This window comes from Mastomys coucha, unplaced genomic scaffold, assembly GCF_008632895.1.
Source record: "Mastomys coucha isolate ucsf_1 unplaced genomic scaffold, UCSF_Mcou_1 pScaffold14, whole genome shotgun sequence".
Taxonomy (NCBI): domain Eukaryota; kingdom Metazoa; phylum Chordata; class Mammalia; order Rodentia; family Muridae; genus Mastomys; species Mastomys coucha.
In genome coordinates, this window is record NW_022196896.1 from 6,549,015 (window position 1) to 6,558,115 (window position 9,101).

Genomic DNA, 9,101 nt, shown 5'->3' on the forward strand with positions numbered 1-9,101 from the left:
ATTTGAATATACATTGGTATATGTACATTGTATGTTTGTGGTGTGCAGGTGAATCTGCATTTGAATACACACTGATGGGGTATGAAGGTACATCTGCATTTGAATATACATTGTGTGTGTGCATGTGTGTGTGTGTGTGTGTGTGTGTGTGTGTGTGTAGGTCAAAGGTTGATATACCCTGTCTTCCTCTATTCTCCACCTTATGTTTTGAGATAGAATATCTCACTAAACCTGGAGCTCACTGCTTTGGAAGGACTAGTTAGCAAGCAAACTCCAGGGACCTTTATGTTTCCCATTTCCAATGCTTGGATTGCAAATGTGTACCACTGTGCCCAGCTTTTGTGAATTCTGGGCTTCTGAGCTTAGGCACTTTATTTATGTGTTGAATCATTGTGATGTATTGCCCTTGATTTTCCTCAAGTGTGCTCTGACCATCCTTGGTATTAGTTTATGGGCAGAGGTGGTTTTTTTTTTTTTGTTTTTTGTTTTTTTTTTTTTTTGCTAAAAAATGCATGCTGGCCTAACTGTCTAACACATGTGTTATAAACCTAGGGAAGCTTAGAGGAAGCCAGAATGTATGTTTACTGAATTGTCTGTACAGCATTTGGCCAACCACATACCTCTTCTGCAGAAGACCCAGCCTTGAGAGATAATAATGAGGAGGAGGAAAATGGTAGTGTAATGATGTGTTCATTAAGTGTTTCTAGAATACCAGCTGTCATTCCAAAGAATACACCAATCATACTTGCTAATAATAAAGCCTGTGAAGAAAGAAGTTGGCTATGAAATACCAAGGCATGGCTTCCACAGAGGATAAATTAGGACAGGTGTCCCTGATCACACCTATGAAACTCACTTTGTTGACAAAACCAGGAAGAAATCAGGGAGGTGGTGTTTGCACCTAGGAGAAGAGCTGATACAAAGACACCAAGGATGGAGTATGCTTGCCTTGTTAGAAGAGCAACAGTAATGCCCATGCAACTGGAAAGAGATGGATGAAGACCGATGAAGTCAGAGAGACCAGGAACGGTGGTGATAGGCTCTGGCTTTGGATTTCACATGTTACTAAAAGTACTTTGGCTTTTTGAACAGAAGATTATAAAGCTGGATTTAACATTTAACAGTATCATGTTGATTCTGTGGAGGCCAGAGAGAAATAGAGAAACTCTACGGAAAGCTTTGTAATAACATATGCTAACACCAATGGTAAGGTATTAATGATCAAGAAGGAGGGAAATGGGCCCCTGGAAACATAGCCTACAAGATTTGCTGATGGGTAGGGTGTGTGAGTGGGGACCAGCTCAAGGGCAGTCCTAAGGCATTTCTGTCTGTGCTGCTAGGAGCCGAGAGCTGCTGTGAACATGCATAAGTATGGGAAAGACAGTAAGAAATTAAGATTGTAGGCACGCTAAGCTTGTTAAACATCTGTAGGATGTCGAAGAAGATGGAAGAAATGAGACCGGGGCTAAGGAGATTGAACTAGAGATGCAAATTAAGGAAAAGCAGCAGCTTGTCAATGTCCGTTTTAAAACACAGAATGAGATTGTGTAGAGTAGGCATAAAGGCAGAAGATCTTCGAGTAGTAGATAGCCTTGACCATTCTAACATGAGAGGGTCAGGGACACAGAACCAAGGAAGGAAAAAGGAGTGGCTAGTGAAGTAGTTTGAAAATCAGGTCACTTGAATAAACAGTCATCTGAAGCCAAAGGTCAAGAGAAAGAGGCACTCGCCCATGAATTCCTGGTTTCTGGGACCTCTGGCCGCAACTTCCATATCTAAACCAGGGATCTATATTTTGCAGCATTATATAGTCAAGAGCTCCTTAGGGAAATGTCTGGATACAGGATCAATCAGGAATGCCTGATGCTGCAGGTATGATCTCTGAGTCCTAGACAAAACAATGCTTGGTAAATTTCTATGCCCTTTTCACCAGTGGCTTGCAGAACTCTCAGCCATTTGAATAAGTCCACAAATTTAGAGTGTTTTTGATTTTTATTCATGAAAGACACTTTCTGCATCTATCCCACAGAGGGTATGGCAGTTTCATTTTGGAATAAGCATCATTTTAGACATTTAGTACAGAAACTAAATGAAGGCCTGTTTTGCAAACTAATGTTTATATCAGGGGAAAGAAGTGTGGTATATGCTGCAGTATGGCTCATGGGTCAGAGTGGGATCTGAATATCTGAGGCTGCGCACTTCTGGATGTCTATTACCCAGCCATGCTAAGAATTCAAATCAAAAGGATTTTGCATTTACACATTATTATGCTTATAACCTGAAGTGCTATAATAAAAATTGTGGACATAATCTATTATGCAGTTAACAAAGAGATGTGAGAAAGATTTCCTAAGTTTAGATTTACATCTCTAGCAAGCTCTCCTTGGACCTAGGTGACACTAGGATCTGAAAGCAATCATGACCTGCTTCCAAGTTTATACTTTCTACATAAGTCTATGTTATTTGACCTGTAGGACATGCCTCAGCACTTTGGAGTCTGTGGGCATGAAGAACAATCACACATGGTTTTATGTGCTTTCTCATGTCAGCCAAGATGAATAATGTTCAGATTTAAAGAGAAGTGTATTCACCTTTGACTAAGGTGAGAAGAAAGTTGTCAAGTCAGATGGAAACCTTCTAAAAATTCTGAGATAAAAATTGAAATTGTCATTGCAGAATGAGAGTTTGATTTCAGCACCAGGAAAGACTCTACTCAAGGATAGTACTGTACGGAATGATGTCACCTGGAATCCTAACTCTTCTTTCCAGTTCACACCTTCATATTATTATTATTATTATTATTATTATTATTATTATTATTATTATTATATGGATAAACTTGCAATTTCTTAAGGCGGTGTTAGAGAGTTAGCGATCTTGAAAAATGTAGAGCCAAGTGAAGAGATAAACTTATAGAAGACAGAGTAGATAGAGTAGATGTTGACTCTTGAAGGTGTGGAAAGGAAAAGCCATGCAACATATCACCCATGGACCTGAGAGCCAGGGAATCTAACAGAGGTAAAAAAGCTCAGAGCTAGAATTGCACTAAGCAGAGTGTGAAGGACAACAGATGGTTACCTCAGCCTAAGGAATGAATTTAGGCTTCTTCTGCACATGTATTCTTTTGAGAGTCCCCACCCCCAGTGAATTTCATGAAGCCCACCCACCTTGGAAAGGGCCATCTGATTTAGTCAGTTCACTAACTGGAATCGTAATCTTTCCAACACCCGATTTCTTTGACATACAAATATACCTATAGAGCTATATATGTATTTGGGCATTCTGTGCGTAAGTCATCTCTTTTGTTGTTACACATAAGACATTAGTTTTTGCTCTTGGAATTGAGAGTTTCTCTTTTTATTATTATAACACAGAGTTGTTCATACATTTCTCACAACTATCTTCTAGGTATTAAATAAAATGTATACAAGACGGTGCTTTGTAAAGTGTAAATGCTATCCAGATATATCATAGGTGCCATTATTCAGTTTTGTCAAGTACAACAGTATTGGAAGAAAGGGAAAAAAATCAGAAATAAACATTTCCTGTGGGTCTTTGCTTGTCCTGTGACAAAGTTTAATGGGAAGATCTGTTTTCAATATGGTATCTTTAAAAAGGCTTGCACCTCCTGCTTCTGTTGGATATGTCTGTTTCTTTACGGAAGCTCTGTGCAGCATCCAGTTCCGCTGCCAGCAGGCTTGATGGAATGCAAAACAGTCACAGGATGCCTGAGTCGTAGTCTTCATTGACCCAAGGGCTTTAAAACTAAGATAATCCAGTTCTGTTATATTCCATTTCCTTCAAAACATGAGAGCAGATAGGGTGCTCTCGCTATGACAAAGAGCACAGTCAAAGGACTGAACATTGCAAACGACTTTTGCCAAGCCACTGAACAATCCACCAGATTCTCTCCTAGGAAGTGGCCACTTGGAAATTAAAGACTTTGTGTTCCACAAAGGATGTCTGTTTGGGAGAGAAGTGTTTCTAGCCCGATTCCAGTTTTATCTCCAGCATTCCACATCAGCCATTCCACTTTGCCTGTTAGGGGAGTAGATAAACAGCATGCTATTTAGTCTCTAAATAGATTTTTAAAAGGTGTCCAGGAAAGTCCTTTTAGTAACTCAGAAAGTTAATATTCAATCCAATCAGCCAAGAGAGCCCCGAGGCTGTGAGTAACCTTTAAAAGAATGCACAGGATAACTTACCTCACATCCTCTATAATCACAGACTTCACAGCAGAAGGGAAAGTCCTAAGACTATTACTTTCCCTTTCCTGTATACCTTAAGTGTTCTCTATTAGCCTTCTGTGTGTGACGACAAGCCACTCTTAATTGGAGTGTGGTCTCAGAGACCAGCGAAGCCTCTTCAGAGTGGATACACCCCTGACATGTTACAGTGATCAGCATGAGTGAGGCATATTCAGGCCAGGACTGGTTAGCACAGTATACAGACCCCTCAAGGGTCACCTTAAAGATACCTACCACAACCCTTAGACATTGTCCTACCGGATTCTTGGCCAGTGTCTTCTCTTTTTGCCTTCCTTCCAAGGCATGGTAGTCTTGTGTGCTGACTACTATTCAAGCAACAACCCAGGCAAATGCCTGTTGTTCTAGTCTATGTCACAGGTCATGGGAAAGAGAAAGGGAGTGGGTCACCTGTAGTCACATGTCATCCCTCTCACTGCTCTATTGATTGTGGCCTATGCTTGTCCTAGAACAGGATAGAGGCCTGCTTCCTCCATTCCAGTGTTTCAGGACCACCTTCCAGGGCCTGGTGACCTTCATTCATTCTGGCCTTAGTAGGTTTAAGGTGAGGCCTGAGGCTCTGTATTTCTGACACGGTGGTAATCATGGTGCAGAAACATAGGAAACATGTTGTGGATGGGAGGATTTATTGGTTTGGGAGGCTCATAAACATTCCAATTAGATTCTGGCTCCACTCGCAGTGAAAGCCCTAATACGATGTACAACAAAGAAATATTATCGTTTAACAGCATTTCCATGGCCTGTCCCCCAGGAATGTGCATAAAATGATTTCATTATATTTATCAAACCTTCTCTGAAAAACATATTGCTCTAAAAAAATCAGTTAGGCATTTGTGACCAAATAGAATGACTAAAGTGCCATAATTGTCTAAAGAGTGATATACAAGGGACTCGACTGTGCTATCTGGGTGCCAAAGGTCTTATGGTGCCTTTCATCCATCAAAGGGTTTCCTCTATAGACATCAGCCAGGAGGTTATCTGCGTCGTAAACACTATGCAAAGCTTTTTGGATCCTTTCTCTGGGACAGGTTGCCTCCATTGACTATGTTATCAATCAGGGCATAAACCATAGCCTTAATGTTATCTGAATCTCAGAAGTTCACCCTGGCACAGTGACTGCTGGGGAATTATGAGTCGTGGGATCGCCTGAACACGGAGAGCATTGTGCTGTGAAGATTACAGAATCTTATTAGAAAAGGCTCTGCCCCAGATTTGCAGCAGTTAAAATCAGAGGATTTCTTCAGCTACCTTAGGGAAGATGGAAAATGTTGGAACCTGTTTCTATTTACTCTTGTGCACTCCCAGGATGCAGAGCCAGCCAGCAGGAGCTACAGCAGATCTTACTTATTAGTGTGAATTTCCCCTTTGGGGCATTATTTAAAAATATTTGTACATATTTCAAATCCCTCAATCTGGTTTGTGGCAAATGGTTGCTTAAGCAGCTTCTTAATTATTTTGTTCCAGGGTTTGCAGAAGGAGTGCTGCAGATACTTGGCACAAAGCTTAGGGTTTCTAAGCCTTTAACCACCTCCTCAATGCTTCAGGAAAGAAGAGAAAAATCAAGGGGTGTTAAATTATTACCCTCTTTGTGCGGTACGCACAAATAGAATTGATTGTGGCCCTCAGTGCAGGAGAGAAATACTCGCACAGCTGCGTGGTAGTAATTTTTATGTTTGTTAAAATTACATTCTTGCTATTTTGTCATAATACTCCAGAGCAAACCCGGGAAGAATGACGTGGTTGTAATAAGAGTGCATGGAGTCACTTCGCTGTTCTTAGGTCATAAATTATCTCATGAACATGCAGATTAAGTGTAAGCAGGATCCTTTGAAATCAGTGCTAGATAAATATGAACAACTAAAAAAGCAAGTGTTATTTTACAATGACATTAGGAAGAATTCATCTACTTCAGGAGAGAAATGAGTTAGGTGCCTGGTTTAGATAAATTTTTATTTCCACCCGATGTTCGAGCTACCAAGGGGCAGTTGGAAAGATGTGTGCCAAGTATGGTGTGATCTTGCACTGTCTAGTTTATGGGATGGAGATGTCTAAGACCCTAGATCATCTAGGACCATAATATAGTCAATTCGTTCCTTGTAGTCTTGCTTGTTAGATGGTATCAGTTTCTAATTTGAAGCTGATTTTAAACCACTAGACTCAGAGACACCTCCAGTCTCTGTTCCCTGCTTTTATAGCTGTCAATTTTATAGGCCATGTCATATTCAATCCCACATCATAAGCCCATTCATATGTACATGCAAGGAGGAATACATGCTTTCAGGGCAAAGAAAAGAGCAGTCTTGCTTGTGAGAAGGACACTCAGAATAGCCTGGCTTTCCTGTACATAATTGTAAGTGAAACTAACACTGAACTACACTGAGCCTCCTACCTTTTGTCATTAAAAAAACAAAAAGACAGATAAACAAACAAAAACTTTACACTGTATTTGGATATCTGTGACTGTTTAACAAGACACTCCAGAACCAGAACTTAGAAATCCAAAGTCCCATACGTGTCTGTGTTTGATACATGTGTAAACTTATTTCATGTCACACGAGCCCTTTGAAGACTACCCCACTGAGAACTATGACCCGTTGGTCATAGAACTATTGCTTTTCTGTTTCAGATTCCTTAGGTTGCCAAGAAAGGGAGCATATCAATGCACTAAACTTGGAGCAATTCCAAGGTAAACTTTTGCAATAAAATTCACAATCTTCACTGAGTTGCTATCACTTTGTGAGCTCTGGCTTGGCAATGAAATTACCACATGCATGGCAAAATAGTTTAATCTGCTTGAAGCCCAGACTTCAGCTTTATATAGGGGACTGAATGGTCCCTGAAGGAATGAATGGTGGTCACCTATGCTCCTTTGCTAGGAATGAGTTGTAATTCACCAAGTGTAAACTATGGACAGAGCGTCTTATAAGCACATTTAGTTTGGTGGTTAATATGGTGAAATTATCACAAAACAAAACAAAATATAAAACACAAACTAAATCTCAAAACAAAAAGAAGAGATCCTATAATGCAAACTGCTGCCTTTCTTTTCCCCACCAACAATCAACTTTAGATGAGTAATCTTGGTCCAGGTCAGGATAACCTTGCTGCTACCCAAGGGAGGCTCCTTTTAAACATATTTTGAAAGTCTGTCGTTCCTGTAGGTCACTTCACAAACAGAACCATGTTTCTGTTGGTAGGTGTGAGGACACAGGCAGGAGTGAGAGTTACCCAGGAGATTATTCACTTTGCATTAAAAATAAAATTCAACAAAAAACACTAGGAAGAACAACAGACAATAATAATACATAACAGGGGCAGGAGGAGTCCAACTTAGGTCAAGACAAGGAAGAGGTTCTTGAAGAAGAGCAATGTCACCCTGGTGGGTGAGAGGGCATCTATTATAGGCAGAGGGGAGCTGTGAGAAAGTTCCCAAGCAGGGAATAAGGCTACACCTTGGTAGGAGTGACACCTGCCATTCCATACATTTAATAATTGATATTAAATTGTTTCCACATTGGGACAAATATGAATAACACTCTTACAGAAATTCAAATAAGGTTTTTGTATGGAAGACAGAAAGAAAGGAAGGAAGGAAGAGAGAAAGGAAGAAAGAAATTGAGCCTAAGTAGCTACAGAAGGACAATGTCCTGAGGCCCGGGAGCCAGGAGGAAGGGACAGGAGGCCATGGGTAAGGTCCTGAGGCTACTGCAGGGTCTGGAGCAGATTCTTAAGAACCACCTTGATAGTGATTGAAGTATGTGTTCTGTGTAAGGACTGAATTAGCAGAGGAGAGGAACCTAACGCTTTAGTATCTAGTTTTCTTTTAATATTCAGGCAAAGCTTTCAGAAGATCTATAGCACGGGTCACAGGAAGGAATACTCTCACAAGCTTTACAAGGAAGGAAGGTGCAGGCAAGCATTAGTTGATCAAGATATAGGAGCCAGCTGTGCTCTCTGGGCTGCCAGAATTCCTTGCTACTTGTTGCCTGGGAACAGTAGTTGAACCCATTCAATCTCACACTTAGTCTTGTTTAACAAGTTAGCTTTCAGAAAAACCTTTGCTCTTTTAATTTTTTTAAGTGGCTTAGATGATCCCTCAGTCAATTCCTACACAAGAGAAGTCCTCGGCTCACAAACTTTCAGTTTTGAAGTTCCTACATCTGAAGACAGAACCCTTGACCTCATACCTTCAATCATCAGCTAGGCTGGCTTTCCCTGGTGCCTGGTGTGTGCTCCAGGCATTGGCATTCCTCCGTGCAGTTATAAATGGCAGTTCTCTTCCCGGGCAAGCCTACAGTTGCATTAACTGGTTTCTGAACAGGGGGAATTGAACTAGCCGCTATCCTAGAAGAGAAGAAAGGAGGAGGAAAAGTTTGCTTTCCTCTCTTCTGAGTGTGATTTTTTGAAAAAAGGCGTTTTGTTGTTGTTGTTAAGATATCGAGAGAAAGCTGTGTGGATTGGGGCAGAAGAGAGCTGCAAGGGGAAACATTAACGATTACTGAGTTACTGAAGGGGGGTCTCCAGGGTGAGCCCCTGAAAGCCATGGTAGGCGTCTGCGCTCAGTGCAGAGGCTGGCTCAAGCTACTGCTGCCTAGGAGTGTAAACTCTACGTGGGACCAAGAAGCCTGGGTCACAGTCTCCCTGTTTCCTTGCTCTACAGAGCTGATAAACTTGTTACTGCATTGTTTCACACTGGCTCTAGCTCTCTCTTCTTTCACTTGTTTTTGTAGAAGCTAAAGAGTATTAGCAGCTTTGACCATCTTTAGATCAATCTGTGTTGAAGATAGTGTAAATGACAACCCCTCCCCCCGCACCCCGCTCCCCCGACCCCAGTCC